The sequence below is a fragment of the Phalacrocorax carbo genome, chromosome Z (genome assembly GCF_963921805.1).
Source record: "Phalacrocorax carbo chromosome Z, bPhaCar2.1, whole genome shotgun sequence".
NCBI classification, from domain to species: domain Eukaryota; kingdom Metazoa; phylum Chordata; class Aves; order Suliformes; family Phalacrocoracidae; genus Phalacrocorax; species Phalacrocorax carbo.
Genome location: NC_087548.1, coordinates 53,351,549 through 53,368,231, shown reverse-complemented (window position 1 = coordinate 53,368,231; position 16,683 = coordinate 53,351,549).

Here is a 16,683-nt window from a genome sequence, read left to right as displayed (position 1 = left end):
TCATTCAAGATGGGAGAAAGTAAATATTATAATGCTTGGCACTGGTTCCCTATAGCTTTGATGTTATTTGAAGTTTCATAGTGCTTCAAAGCAGGAGGAGTAGTTACATGTGCTGTTCAGATTACAAAGGCCTGCCAATGAGGCATAGCTCACATACTTGTCTATTGAGGTCCTGAGTGGCACTGTCACCTGGCACTCAAGATTCTCCCTCATTTGTTTTCATACCTACACTAGTAAAAAAATGCTGTTGACACTTTTGGGATCTTGTTCATCCAGGAACTGCAAAACACTTTACTGTTATGGGCAACAAATCACTTTTACATTGTTATAATATGCTGACAACCAGCTAGAATAACCTAGCTATAAAAACACTATATTCCAAAAAATTGAACAATGGGTCACAGAATAGCCGTCATGACAATCTGAGGCATTCGTACTTTACTTTCACTGGAGCTTTCCATCAACTATTGCAAAATGGCTTCTTCTTAGTATTTTGTTGGCTTCTTAGTTTACCAGTGAACAGCGAAGACTGTATATTGAGCCATCTGTTAGGGAAGTCCTTGATTTGATCAGAGCTACATTTGTACAGCTAAAGACATTGCTTGGTACTGAGCAGATCTTTCTGAATGACACAGATTTAATCTCAGGTGAATATTATGCAAGTAGCATTTCAGTGATAGGCAGGTGAGGTGATAAGATCTTTGTCCTCACTGTACAAATGAGTTTGGTGGCATGTGGACAGAAGACAAAAAAGTGGCTACAAAAACAGGGGAAATAAAGCTGGATCATTTAATAATAAATATTAATAATATTGCTGAGAAATAATGCTTTTTCGTCTGAAACAAACAGCACAAAATATTGAGCAAAGCTCTCAAGGAAAGTTAAATTCTAAGATCTCTCCTAACTCCACACAGTCACCTCTTCAATGAGTCAAATTGATTGATGACTTTTTGAAATCAATGTAATAACAACAAAGTCAAATCTGTCCTACTGAGTTAGCCTTAATGTCAACTTTAAGCAATGGAAACAAGAGATTAAAGTATGCAAAAAATCTCAAAGTCTGAGCTGCTGAAATATATATATTCTGCTGCAACTGCCTCTGGAGACCTTGTCTGCACCAAGTGCCAAGCATCATGTAAAAACATTTCCTTTACCATAGAGTTAATAGTCAAGATCAAGGAAAAGAAAAGATTGGGAGTGGGGAGAGGAGAAGCACATTTCTGAACTGCCAATCTTCTTCACAGCCACTATGCAGTTTTGTATTCTTTGTGGATTGTTGTGTGATTAGAATCAGATTTATCAGAAGATAGAAGATCCAGTAACAGATAATCTTCAGTCCAAATAACATGACAGGAAAGCCAGAGTGTTGCCTGAAAAGAGAATCATACACCCAATCCTCAGCTTTCACTGATGAAATAATCTCTGACAGAACTTGCCAGAAATAATTGCATCTAATAAAGTGAGTGAAAACACAATGGAATCTGTTATAATTTGGTCAGCTTAGGCAATTTTATTTTGATCATTCTATGCAAATAATCCCTACATCCTGACCTACAAAACAATTTCCCCAAATCAGGAACTAAATGCAGTGTTGTGCTGGCTAAGTTCCTCTGTGCTGAAAAGGACCAGTCACATGCTGGTGGATTGGAAGTAGCACTCTGAGAAGCTGCAAGACTCTTAGACTTACAGCCAGTGGGTAACCAAAAGGATGGGGAACACTTTCCCTCTTTTGGAATCCTTCCAGCATTACTTCAGAGGCAGGAGGTATCACAAGCGCTCTCACTGGCAAGGAGCTGTATCAGCGGAATACATTAAGGAAAGACCTGCACAATTGGCAGGCAAGTGAAAGGAGGGAGGAGAGGAATTCCCCCAAGCCTCTATTTCAGTGACCTGCAGTCATGGCCCACAGGAGCACCACAAGCCCACGTATCTGCTCTGTACAGAAGCAGTGACACTCTCAGAAGCACACCCTGCCCACAGCAGCCCCCACAGAAGGAAATAATGGAAAGACAAGATGGTTTTGGTGCTCCTCTTTTTCACACAGTCTGTCCTCAATACCTCTGGTCATTTCTGCAAGAGGTAAATGCTACATGTACTGTGAAATGGGAGACTTGGGCCTAAAAAATGTCTGCAAATTCTATACATGACTATCTACTGACATCAGTGGAGCTAGCTCACTTCTGGAGTGACCCTCTCCACACTTCAAAAGCAAAGGCAAGGAGAGTCTGTTGTATACTGACAACCCATTTCACCATCACAGTGTATTGTCCATAGCCAATAATTTGGTCCATTTTTTATGGGTAGTTTATAATCTGGTATCCTAACATAATTCGAGAGTATGCCTGTATAAATAGTAAAATTCAGCAAACCTATCCCTGAAGGATTGATTTGGCTTTGAAATATTACCCTTCGTGTACATCTTCCCAGCTTTTACTGCTTGAGTGTTCTTCAGGCTTTTTGAACGTATTCACATTTTCTTTTGAATGTGCCAAACTTCCGTGCCAAATTATACTTCCAGACAAAAGGTAGAGCTTACTCATGGAAATGGGTTGCAAGGTTAAAGGCAAAGAGGTTACTGTTTCTCCATCATGCTCTGTGTAGGTGTTTTTACAACATTTATCATATAATGGGAATCTTTCACAAATGTTCATTAGTTCCAATAATAAATTTTAAAAGCCAAACTTGACTCAAATACCATGACACTTAAAAAGTGTTGGTTCTATTCATCTGCCTTGTAGTTTTAAGTTTTTAGGTTTTTCTTTTTTTCCCATTAGGGCCAGAAATACTTTTACATTCAAAACAAAGGTATTCATTCCAGAAAGACCTTTCTCAGCACCTACAGGGACCACACCCCAATTCAGGGAGGTTTTTGAGTCCCAACAGCATCATCCTCCTTGCTCTCCTTGAAAAACAGGTAGCCTAACTTCTGCTTTTTCTCTTCTCTGCTGGAATGAGGCAAAAGCTGTAAACTGGCTCTACCCAACAGCAGAAATAAGTCAGGCCACACAGAAAACACAAAGTAGTTAAAGATCTGTAGGAGAAAAATCCCAGTGACCACATCAAGTCCTCTCAGTAGAATCTGGGGAATTATTTAAAAATGTTATTACATCCTTGCTCTGTTCTTAAACTTCTCCCTGAACACTGTGTTCTGGTGTATGCTGGAGAAAGAGACATGGGGTCTGACCAAATATGTCTCTCCTCATGCTATAATAGAATAGGGCAGGGAGGAGAGAAATACTGTGGTCCCTTTTTGTGAAAGGGCAGACCTGTCACCGACTTAAAACACCCACTTTTTAATCCACCTGCACAAACTGGTGTATTCATGCAGGGGGTATGGAGTGATGCTTTCTTCTGCCATAATGGCTTGGAGGCATGCCTTCTTTCTTTAGCACATTGTCGTCCATTTACATGCTTTGGTCAGTAGCTCAGCAATGCCACCACGGCAGATAAAGAGACTGCTTGGAGAGGAGGAGATTATTTTCATTGCTAACTGCATGCCAGCTCCTTCCCTGTCCAGCACTGCTCCACTTACCTAAACACATCCAAATAGCTTCTATGTGCTGACTTGCAAAAGCATTGCAAAATACAGGAAGGAGGGGAAACACAATGTTATTTTGCTGACTGGACTGAGAAGGCAGAGCCATGAGTCCTGTCCGTGACAGCTACACTAATATGCGTGGCAACTGGATGCATATAGTGCAGTAAAACAGCTCTTACTGAACTGCTCATCTTCCAGTCCTGTCATGTTAAGCAGCATTATTTTCAGATAAAATAATAGCAACCAGCAGGAAGCAGGAGCCCTGACAAAGAGTTCAGTGGCTATCTGCAATAGGGTCCTTCCAGAGACAGATTCCCTCCTGAAGAAAGGCAGGCTTGAGTCGTCTCTTTCACTGATATTACATGGTTAATTCCATTTGTCCTGAATGGTATCAACTATACTCATGCATTCTGAGATTATCTATTTGACAGGATGTTCCAACTCAAAAACAACTACTGGGCCCAGAAGCCTGAGCTCAGCGCTCAGGCCTCACAGCAGGTCCTCAAAGTACTAGGTCAGCAATGCACCAAGCAGACAGTTAACATTACACATGTGCTTGAAGTTCATCGTCATTCAGCCAAGCTATTAAACACACGGTTGAAATCTGCTGCCTGTGTAAAGTGCTTTGCTAGACCAGATCCTTACATCCACCAAGATCTGAGATGCAGTTCTCCTACTAAGACGGCAGACAGGCCTGCAGGAAGGTATAGTGGGAAGCCTTTCTCCTAAAGTTACTTATTGGGTACTTATTAGGTAAGTGTTAGATACTTATATTAGATAAAGTCACCACCTGTGGAGAGAAAAAAACCCCAGAAGCCTGTGGGCGTTGATTTTTGGCAATGATCATCTCTGAAAAGTCATCAAAAGTTCTGAAGTATCCCACTGTCTTCAAAAGCCCAGCAATGAAACAAACCCAGTCTGGTATCACTATATCCTAAACTGGAAAACCTCCTGCCTTGCAAGAACAGACAAAATATTGGGATATGAAAACTTTGTAATTGCGAAACTATTTTTAATACAGTAGTTAGCTACATTTCTGCTGACATCCAAATGCTGGATGCTAAAAATGGTTTCTATCTCCATTCTAGTGCAGAATTCTGGATTTCACAAAGAAACAGCTTCTGTCTTCTTCAAACACAGAACAGGTCTGATTTCTAAGGCTAGACACTGAAAAAAAAGCAGAATCCCAGGCCTATGAGCATACTCCTTTATTCTAAATTAGATAAGTAGTTAGTGCAGCTGTGTGGCAAACCAGGTCTTTGAATGTACAAAATGGCAAGATGGCCATTTCACTGCAAATTCCAGATGAGGGTAAGTAATATTTTTACAAACTGTACAAATACATTGACCACAGTGTTGTAAGGGACCCTTCCAACCTCTTGAAAATAAAGTACCCTAACATCTGAATAGTGAAATGACATTTTCTCATGTTAAGAAACAGTACTTATAAAATGCACTTATTACCATAGACAGCGGAAATAGAACAATTAGATCCTCCAGTATTTCAGCCAAACAACTTGTCTTCAGCAGCTTCCATATATGTCAGAGTCAAAAATAAACCTTGCTTCCATTTCAAATGTATAGGGAGATGCTATTCCTGATTCCTAACTACAGGCACAATCACAGTAAGACCTGAAGAACAAAGTTTCTTGCCTGTCTTGATGGAGACAAGAGCAAACTTACTAAAAGGCTGTGAGGTTGTCCTTACTCTCAGGTTTTCTTTTTGTACCACTGAATCCCTCCCAATATCCAGCAGTGATGGCCAGGAATCTGAACACAGCAGCTCTGCCTTTGGCCCCTTGATCAGAACACATAGAAGTCTGACTATTGGGACACAATGCAAGCCTCAGGCTTCTGGCTGTGGAAGGCAAGCAGAGCTAATGTCTGGTGTGATTAGAGTTTGGATTTCATCTTTTGCTACGCATGTTTTGAATTTGAGGGAGGAACAATGCTAAGCTTTTCTTGTGACTTTTCTTAGTATTTGTCAAAGATGACACTTTCATAGAATCATAGAATAGAATCATAAAATCATTTAGGTTGGAAAAGACCTCTAGGATCTTCAAGTCCAACCGCTAACCTAGCACTGCCAAGTCCACCACCAAACCATATCCCTAAGCACCACAGCTACACATCTTTTAAATACCTCCAGGGATGGTGAACTAACCACTTCCCTTGGCAGCCTGTTCCAATGCTTGACAACCCTTTCAGTGAAGAAATTTTTCCCAATATCCAATCTAAACCTCCTCTGGCACAGCTTGAGGCCATCTTCTCTTGTCCTGTCACTAGTTACTTGGGAGAAGAGACCAACACCCACCTCACTACAACCTCCTTTCAGGGAGTTGTAGAGACGTCTCCCCTCAGCCTCCTCTTCTCCTGACTAAACAGCTCCCTCAGCTGCTCCTCATAAGACTTGTTCTCCAGATCCTTCCCTAGCTTTGTTGCCCTTCTCTGGACACGCTGCAGCAGCTCAATGTCCTTCTTGTACTGAGGGACCCAAAACTGAACACAATATTCAAGTGCCAAGTGCCAAGTACAGGGGCACGATCACTTCCCTACTCCTGCTGGCCACACTATTCCTGATACAAGCCAGGATGCTGTTGGCCTTCTTGGCCATCTGGGCACACTGCTGTCTCATGTTCAGCTGGCTGTCAACCAGCACCCCTAGGTCCTTTGCCACCAGGCAGCTCTCCAGCCACTCTTCCCCAAGCCTGTAGAGTTGCATGGGGTTGTTGTGACCCAAGTGCAGGACCCAGCACTTGGCCTTGTTGAATCTCATACAATTGGCCTCGGCCCATTGATCCAGCCTGTCCAGATGCCTCTGCAGAGCCTTCCTTCCTTTAAGAAGATCAACAGCCCTGCCCAATGTGGTTTCATCTGCAGACTTCCTGAGGGTGCACTCAATCCCCTCATCCAGATCATTGGTAAAGATATTAAATAGAACTGGCCCCAAAACTGAGCCCTGGGGAACACCACCTGTGACCAGCTGCTAACTGGATTTAACTCTATTACCACAACTCTTTGGGCCCGGCCATCCAGCCAACTTTTTTACCCAGCAAAGCATATACCCATCCAAGCCATGAGCCGCCAGTTTCTCCAGGAGAATGCTGTGGTAAATGGTGTTAAAGACTTTACTAAAGTCTAGGTAGACAACATCCGCATCCTTTCCCTCAACTACTAAGCGGGTCACCTTGTCATAGCAGCAGATCAGGTTAGGCAAGTAGGACCTGCCTTTCATAAACCTATGCTGGCTAGGCCTGGTCACCTGGTTGTCCTGTACATGCCATGTGGTAGCACTTAGGATGATCTGTTCCATAACCTTCCCCAGCACCGAGGTCAGGCTGACTGGCCTGTAGTTCCCCAGATCCTCCTTCTGGCCCTTCTTGTAGGTGGGCATTACATTTGCAAACCTCCAATCAACTCGGAGCTCCCCAGTTAGCCAGGACTGCTGATCAGTGATGGAAAGTGCGTTGGTGAGCACTTCTGCCAGCTGCCTTAGTACCCTTGGGTGGATCCAATCTGGCCCCATAGACCTGTGTGTGTCTAGGTGCTGTAGCAGGTCACTAACCCTTTCCCCTTGGATTGTGGGGGCTTCATTCTGCTCCCCATCCCTGCCTTCCAGCTCAGGGGGCTGGATACCCCAAGAAGAATTGGTCTTACTGTTAAAGACTGAGGCAAAGAAGGCATTAAGTACCTATACTTTTATGTATAATAAATTGCCTTTTGTTTTGCTAAGAAAAATGAGAAAAAAAATGCATTAGAGAAGAATGGTAACAACAAATTTGAGTACAAAGATCCAAGAAAAGCAGGAAGAAAAATATAAAATTACTTGAATCACCACAGCAGACCAATTTCCTTCAGAGCCTTCAGTACTCCTAGCCAGGGGGAATACAGCTGATGAAGGTTAAAAGCATTGAATTGTACATGCAGAATAACTCTCAGTGGGCTCAAGGCACAGAGTTGGAATCAGGTTTCAAGTCTGAAGACACTGAGATCTGGGAACATGATTCAGAAGATTACAAAGCCTGTGAAATGCAAAACTGGAGCTAGTTAATACCCTAAGTTTTTATTGCAGTTGAATTCCCCTGAAGGTCCAAAGATTTTAATCCAAAATCTTGAAATCTCACTGAACCTCCGTGAACACTTGAAAGGAGTTCTCATACTAGCAAGTTCTCCTCAAGTGCTGCTACTAGTTAGATGGGTGCTTATTTGGAATGAAATGCAAGGTGAGACAGACATTCCTTCATCAATCTGTATACTGAAATATTATACTTCCTTGTGGACAGCCAGATACTTAAGTGAATGAGCAATTTGTACTTCTCCCTCCTCCATTCTCTTGGGAGACTTATAGAAGAGTCTCTCTGTCCAAAGTGTATAGGACAGCAAAATATGCCAATTACACTATTAAGGAAGGTGGCAAGAGTGGTTTTTTTTTTTTCTCTATGCTGCATGATAGCCCTACTGCAGAACAGTTCTTTATCCTTTCCTTCAGCCAGCAGTATTTCCAGATCTACCAGGACAGGAAACAGCAGTCTCATTCCAGATTGGGAGATTTTGTTCTCCCCATTTGCTCCTTCTTTTGACCAAACCTTGCTATGGCCAAGCACGGAAGATACAGCAACTTCAAGATTAATTTATCAGACTAGAAGGCTGATTTGTTCTGGAGCGGCTTCATGTATCATTATGTTTACCTCTTCTGCAATATATCCAGATTTTGTAAGTTTAAAATTTCTCTGTAGAATTACATTCTTGTTATACATGTTTCCTGGACGTTCTCCATTTATCAGAAAGGTCTTGGAATTAAAAACATTATTTAAAAGTTCTCCCTATGTTGTGTGGCCTAAAGATTTAAATCAACCTAAAACACTTTGGCAGAAAGCTGTTGAAGTGAAAAAGCTCTCCAAACTTTAATTTTCCTAGTGCTTTAGCTTAGATCAAAGAATACATCCCCTATGATCCCTTGTGATATAGTGTGAGCTTAGATTTCCACTAGTGTTAGCTAAAAGCACTACAGGACGTGTCTGAGAAACAGATTCCTCTTGAGAAAAAGTGCAAATATTGTTCAGCAAATAGAAAAGTACCCTGGAATCAGGATTGAACCTCTGTTGACACCAGACTAGCATATCAAAGCCTGAAAGACTGCATTAACAGGAGAACCTGTGAAATTTGCCCATGTCTTGAATACAGCATAATGCAAATGACCCATCAGCTGCAGGACAGATCATATCCTTGAGAGGGAGTCCTGCTTGTTCCTTTCACACAGCTCCCTCTATCAGGACGTAGCAATTCATGTGCAGGAGAAGAGCTGAAGTAGTTTGTAAGCACTGAAAACAAATCCTGCATAGTTTAATAACGCCAATTCTGCCACCTAGTGACCAAGGAAAATTAACCTACCGTTTATGAACGTGCTGAGGGAGCATTGGCTCAGACAGCTACAACTGTGCCACACCTGGCCGATGGGCACTACCATAACACCATCCGTACCCATGGTCACCCAGGCAGTCTGCCTGCATGCTCAGAGCATAAAAAGCATAAAGAATGAGCGTATGCTGCTCAGCAGTCCATGAAAAGGGTGACCAAGCCAGTATGTAGAAGCTTAGTGTCAAGGTTCATTCATGAGCACACAGCAGAACTGCTGATGACTTTAGACCTTGTCTTCAGAGAGCTCAGAAAGTAGGTTCAGCTATTGCCTGCACAGAAGTACAACACTAGCAGAGGAGAACGCAGCAGGCACTCCTTCAGCTTACCGGACAGTGAGACTGATTTGGATTCCAAATCTCCAGCATATCGGTGGTAGCTCAGCAGGACCTTCCTGTGTTCAGAATTCACGCAGGGAGCCCTTAAAGTACCTGCTCAGAGTGAAGCTTCACAGCATTGTCCTCCAGATGAACTCCCAGCAATCAGCACTCTCCATCTCTGAAGTGTGATGGCCATGGAGTGATTCAATGCAATTTCCTAAATGTCAGATGGGGAGTCCTCTGAGCTGAGCCATACATGAAAAGGATATAATCTGCATTCAGTGGAAATGTATGTGTTCTTCCCTGCCCAGGATCTTCTGACCTTATTTTCTAGGTTCTAGGAGGAGATAAACTATTTAGGGTGGAAAGGTTGCTGTGCCTGCTGTTACTAAGGGAAATGGCAAATAGCATGGTGTTTAGAAACGTGTTTTCAGAGCAAAATCATGTGGATTAAAACATCTACCTTCTACACGTCTTTCTTGGAAGCACTGCTGGGCTAGATAGGTGTAAACTCATTGCTACCTGCTGCATTTGTCAGGGCTTACCTACTGCAAAACACTATTGACGCTTTTGTAAAGGGCGATAGCAAATGGATAGAAAACTATAGCTGAAAGACTAAAGGTGCAAAAAGTTGAGCTGCTTACAGGGCTGTATTACTAATTAATAAAGTCTGCAATTAATCATGAAAAACTTGGCAGGGCCAGAGCTGAAAATGCAATACAGGCTTGCTGTCTCCATCTTCCTTGCCCTATTTGAAAATCCTTTGTCCCTAGGTAGCTGTGCATCTGTTTTACATCCTTAGTAACACTGCTATAAAAAAAAGCTACTGGAACTAAAACTAGCTACAGGGCTCTGGTTTCAGGAAGCTGATTTGTTCTTATACATCTGTAACTCAAAAAATTTCACCAGAATCCTTGGTACCAAAATAGGGTGAGAGGAGAGACCAGTCCAGTGTCTTCAGAATTCTGTATCTCATATAGCTATTCAGCCTTGTCTCAGGAAAATAAAGGTAGTTATTCAGGAAGGCATTTCTGTTGCACTTCAGTATACATGGAGCTTTAGATGGTTTCCTGGTTGAAGCTACAGCATTTAAGCTGAGCTTTTCAACTGTGAAGTGGGAAAAAAGGGGAAGCAAACCAAGAAGTATTTACTTTCTCTGATGAGTGACAGACCTTGCGTCATGCAGCTATTTCTAAAATCTTTGGAAGGCATTCCCACCTTTTGTACAGCATGTATTTACCACATGGAATCCAAGGCACCTGGGATTATCACAGTGATACTGTAAAAGATATTTAAAACAACAGCCACTTTGGTTTTTCTTCTCCGTATTGTCAGGCAAAATAGAAATGCTACATTCTGGGTGATTAAACCATGTATTAGAACAACTAAACACAGCAAGATTCTGGTAGGAGAGAGAAGGATGCCAGATTCTTGTTCCGTAGTATATATATTTTATTTTCCAGCTCCATCTGGTTTCTCAGCCTGTCCTGTTTTGTTCGGGGAACAGGAAAGTCTACCTACTATTTGAAAGCAGAATCACTAAGGCAGTGTTTGTTTCAATAACAAATTGGACTTGGAAAATAATGGTGAAGGAAAAGTGGAAAGTTACCTGGATACCAGAGGACATCAAGAAAATATCTTGATTCTTATCTTCTTCTAAGGAACTGAGTGGTGCACAAGTTACTGAAGACAGCAGATATTTCTTAGGGGCACAGTGGAGCAGGGTGTAGAGATCTCTTAAGTGGTTCATCTAAAAGGTTCAACTCAGGTTAAGATGTCTATTATATGTATATACTGTTTCCTGATATGAATGTTATGCAGCTTTTGGTTTTTGAACCAGACTGTCCCACGTGTCCAACTGAAGGATCAAAAATTCCACAGTTAGCCTGCATGAATGTTCCTGGATCTCTACTGCAGATGATCCCTAAATGACTCATGATTTTGATTTTCCATCCTGAGGTGCCATTAAGAGATCTGGTTTTCAGTGCTCATACTAGGTATTGCACGTGTGTGCATGGTGGTGGCTGTGGTCGTTGTTCATTTTCTATAGGAGTGAATCAAAGCACAGATGCCTCTAGAAAGCACACAGTGAAAAGTCTTGTACGCAGACAATCAGCTTGACATTCTCTGTGCATCAGTACCACAGTTAAAGCATTTGTAGTTCTTTACATGTCGGAAGAGTCACTAGGCCACAGCTCAGGACTCTGTCCAACTTTCCTACTCCAGAGCAGTGAGGTGCACTAGAACAGACAGACACAGACATGGAGGTTTTCCTAGAATAAATGTCATGCTACTGCGAAGCTTTTCTCTGATCAGAGCCACCAGTTCTGCAATGTCTCCAAAGCACGCATTCTGCTGCTTAGCACTGGTGGCTGGGTACGGGAAGAGGGGACTTCTTTCACCCTCTAATGAGTGCATCTACCTTTTTTCAGTGAGAGGGGGCTAACCTATGGAAGAATTAGGAGAGCTGACTGCATTTGGTCCTTCTTTAGAACAACTCTTCTGTGGTAGTGGGTTGCCCATGACATATCTTCCTGTGACATTTTAAGTTTATTTTCTCCCAGAATTCTTTTTTTTTCCCCTGATAGAAAGGGGACAAAACACTTTTTTGCAGATGTCACAGTTAGCTCTGCATGAAGTATCACTGAAACGGCTACAATATTAACAACTACTACCCTAAAAAACAAGTGCTAATGACTGATACTTCATGCCCACTAGAAACTCACAGGGAGAAACAACTGCTGCAAGAGGTATTTAGTCAGACCCAGGTAAAAAAAAAAAACACAAAACAGCAGGGGCCAATGTTCTCTTTACTTAGAAGGAGCTTAGCTCATCTGCCTCTCCTTTACCAATGTATCACAGGCACTGTTTGACACCTGCTTAATGACTTCCATGATGACTCACAGAACAAACCCTCCTCACAACAGAATGAATTTGAACTATAAAACAAACATGGTCCCTCCTGCAAGCTCAGTAGCTGAGATGGAGGTTATGTATTCTTCCAAGCCTGAGAATATGTAGAAATATTACAGGAAAATACTCCATCATAATTGAAGCTCTTTGAGACTTTTACTTTACCATCACTTCTATTGCAATTGAGTTATCTTGTTGTCTTAAGAAGTATTTTGACTAAGTAGTTTCTCATTGAAAACTGCAAGCTCTTTGAAACAGAAACTTCCTGTGGCAATACAAAAATCCTGCCCTAAATCTGTCAGAAATGAATTTTGATGCCTGCAGTACTACATCTGATCTATACTGGAGTCCACCCTTGGTCATTAACCCAAACGTAACCAACTCTTCAAGGAGTGGGGCATTCATTTGAAAAATGAGTGAACAGCAGCACAACACTTCCAATAACATCTGCAATACCTTAGTGATTAGCTGATCACCTCAAAAACCAGCTTTTTTATTTTCTAAAAAGAAAAAAAAAAGTGGAGTCAATTGCTTTTTTTCATACTGCAGAACAAACAGCTACTGAAGTCTGTTTTTGTGGGATGGTCACTGCTTACCACTGATAAGGAGGTTTTATTGTGTAAAGTCCAATGTCTAATGTAAGCCATCTGAGAGTCAGAGAATCTGTGGGTTTTGTATCTACTCACAAATCTTCCTGCCTTTCACTGTTTTCATTCATTCATTGCTCCTGTTTTGCAAACACAGACTTGCCATACCCTCAACCTGTCTCAAATGTACAGTGCATTAGGGAGCAGTGAGGGGGGCAGCTGCTCTACACGAGAGGTGAGCTTGTAGCCGGGAGCCTTGTTATGGCTACCATGATCAAGGAGCTCACTAACAAGTAGCCAGGATGCAGAGCAGCACATCCAAGCCTCTCTTGGATCAAGGATCAGGGCCAGAGACAGTGATCAGGGTGAGAGAGACCAGAGACAAAGCCGTCTGAGGTCATGCCAGCCAGCCCAGCCAGTGCATCTGGGTCAAGGTGAAGACCAGGTGCTGATGCATCTGTTTACACAGCTGTGATGTTGCATAGCAGCATAACCTCAGCATAAGAGCAGCTCCCAAGGTAGAGGAGGGGCAGGCCCTCACCTCTGGTCTTCCTACAACAGTTCTTACTAGTGAAGGAGCTGACCTTGGGCTCAGACAGCTAAACTTAACTCAGCCAACTAAACTCCTGGAAGGTGGATGTGCTCTGGACCCTACATAATGAAAATCTGAAGCAAGAAGGGGGAGGTTTCCCCATCTACTTCTAAAATTTGCAAGAGGCTTTCTGGTAACGAGCTATTACAAGCACCCACCTTAGATAGACTTGGTGGATAGACTCCATCTCTCTCTACAACATTCCCACAGTACTGTTAAAAAAACACTCCTTCCATATTTAAATGTTTTCCATCTTTCAGCTTGAAAACTGTCTCGCCAAATGCTTTGGATTTCAAAGTAACACACTTTACACCCTTCCCCAGTCACTCCTACCAGAAATAGCTACAAGAGCATCCCTACCAGACACTGCATCCTGCCCTGGGGTTTTTCTAGCATGCCATGGAAACCTATAAAGATGCACTATTTGTACACAGGGTCTGTCAGAGGTTCTGTGGTCCATGACTAGCCAGCTGCCTTGGTCAGGTTTCTGGAATCTAATCAGTGAGGTAACAAGGACAGTGACAGCAGAAATAAAGAAAACTTCTTCAGGCAGTTATTAGCACTCATCCCACCTTCCCCCATGTTCTTAGCCTGCTGCCTACATCCCTTCACCCAAAGGGACTTCAGGTAAAGTCCAACTTCATCTCCGTTCTGTGTAATTAATCACAAGGTCACTAGTCCTGCAACAGAAGTTAAACACTTCTGCTTGTCTGCCACAGCTGTGATGATGGCATAGCAAAAGAGCTATTTCTCAGTGTCATCAGCTCAACAGTGATGTATATTCAAGTGAAGCAACAACATGTTTGGTATGTCAGCCTGTCTACAGGCAAACTGTTTCTGCTTTTATTTTGGAAGTACTGAGAACTTAAAATAACTGTTGACGGAAGCATTAATACCAGGAAAAACTGGTGCAGGTGACTAGAGGCTGGAGTTTGAACAGTATCAGGAAGAAGCAAATAGCAACCAGAACAATCTGGAGTATTGTTAAGTTAATGGTTATGGGAAAGGCAGAGAAACAAACAATCCTGCAGACAAATCCTGGCTTTCTACACATTATAAAACAATTTACTTGGTGGATATTATTCCAGTATTTAGGGGAATACTTTGCCAAATGAAACAGATGTAGCCAGAACAAATCTAAAAAACCATTGTCTGATTGTGCTCCTGTAAAATACTTCTGAGTTTGAATGAACAATCAGAACCAACTGTATCTCTGCAAATTCTGAAGGCAAGCCATAGCTTCCAGGTAATCAAAGACCTGGTAATCAAAGATAAAGTGCTGACAAGTAAAAATGCTTGAAGAAATTAATAAGACTTGCTCTTCTCAAGAATACTGTCAGCCAATGTTTCTTCTTTGGTGTTGATACCACAGTGAATACTGCAGATGTGCAAGGACTTTTTTTTTCCCCACCTGAGCTTTTTGTGCCCTTAGACCCCACAGCTGTCAGTATGAGGCTGTGTCAGCCAGCAGAAGGCTGGTTTGAGGGACATGGGTAGCCTGCTGTCTGAAACTGCTGAGCAGATGCAGCCTTCATCTACTGGAGCACATACATTGTTTGCAGCGTACCATCCAGCTGTCCAGGACGGATGGAAAGGTCCAGTAAGGATGGAAACCCCCCAACCAGACCAGCTATGTCACACAAACTCTAACACTTGCAAAGTTTAAATTATTTCCTTAAACAAGTGATGTGGTTTTTTTTCAAAAAGAAAGTCAAGATTAACAGGAGCTGATAGATGCACAGGACTTCTGAAAGTCTCAATCTTTTCTGCAAGCCAGAAAAATCAATGTAACACCAGATTTTCAAACATTCTTATGATCAATTACAGGCTTTCACTAAGCAAAGGACTTGTCATGAGTTTAAAGTTAAGCATGGCTACATGTGTGGGAAACATGGAAATTGGGATCCTCAGTTTCACATAAGTCTTGATGCCTGTTTATATATATGTACTTACTTTTGTAATTGGAGTGGTGGGAGTTATATAAAAACAAATTGCTTTTCAAATTTTTAATACCCTCATTTTAAAGGTGAACGTGAATGACAAAAGAAAAACCGAACAGTGAGGCTGGGACCTTTAAAACCCACCCTAGAAGGAAACATCTGGTGAAATTCAGCGTCAAGCCCCTCCTATCTTCTCCTGTTAGCTGTCAGCTGCATTGGCTGTATGCATACTGCCAAACGCAGTATGGAGCTGAATTATGCTGAGCCCTGTGACAGTCCCATCTCTCCATCCACCTTGCTGGTTTAACTCAGGTTCAAGATTTTCAAAAGAGTATTTTCAAGGACTCATGCACAGGCTACCATCAATATTTTCAGCACCATCAGTGTCTGTTCTCCTACATTCAGTATATCAGTGAGAGTTTGTCTCCATGATAAAGCACTGTTTGGTCTTAAGTCTGCATCTGAGTAGAATGCCAATTCTAAGCCCACTTTAGACGTTCTCCATAACCAATAGCCCAGACCTATTCCAACCTAGCAACATCTAGATGGCCATTACTATAACTAAGCTATAAAATCCATCACAGTCTAAGTCTGCCTCTGGAGACTGATGTCTCTACTCCTTCCTCCTCATACAAAATACTACACAGAAAGCCAGAGTGACACAACACATCGAATATTGCCATGTGTCCTTTCTAGTCTTACTCTGAGAAAAAGCTGAATCTTCCTTGATGAATGCTTCCTTTCATAACTTTAAGGAGTGTAGAACGGAACAGTACCTTCCTACACAGCCCCTTTTCCTGTCTTCCCTAAGAAAACAAATGGCAGGTCCCTTTAGCATAGTTTTTTTTAGGTAATGAGTTTCCTCCAAGAGATTTACTGCAGCAGCCTTACAAGAGATTTGTAGCAGGCAGTACTCCATCTGTAGTCTTACATCCTCACTGTAAGAGCCATAATCCACTTAGAGTGAAATGACAGGAGACCATAATGGCTAATCATGTAATGTGATGATACTGTCTCTACAGGAACGATTGCACTTTGCTTTCTGTGTCTCCTTTGGGCAACACAAAACCTTCTTACAAAGCTGAAACAAATTACAGTTTTCTGGTTGCTACCATGACGTAGGTTGGACACCCCCCACCCTACGTGCAATGGCACTGTTCCGGCTATTTTAAAGAACATTTTCTGAAGAGTGGATTTCTCAGGTGTTTGGATACAGGATGTGGAAATTTCAGCTGCAGTTGCTAGCACAATTCTGGCTCAGGCTGATAACGATGTAAATGTGTGACAGGTGTTTCACTTGCATGAAATGGTCCATTCATACAGTTCTTCATGCACAGGCGTCCAACATCAGAATGAAGTCCAAAAGGTATTAAAGAGT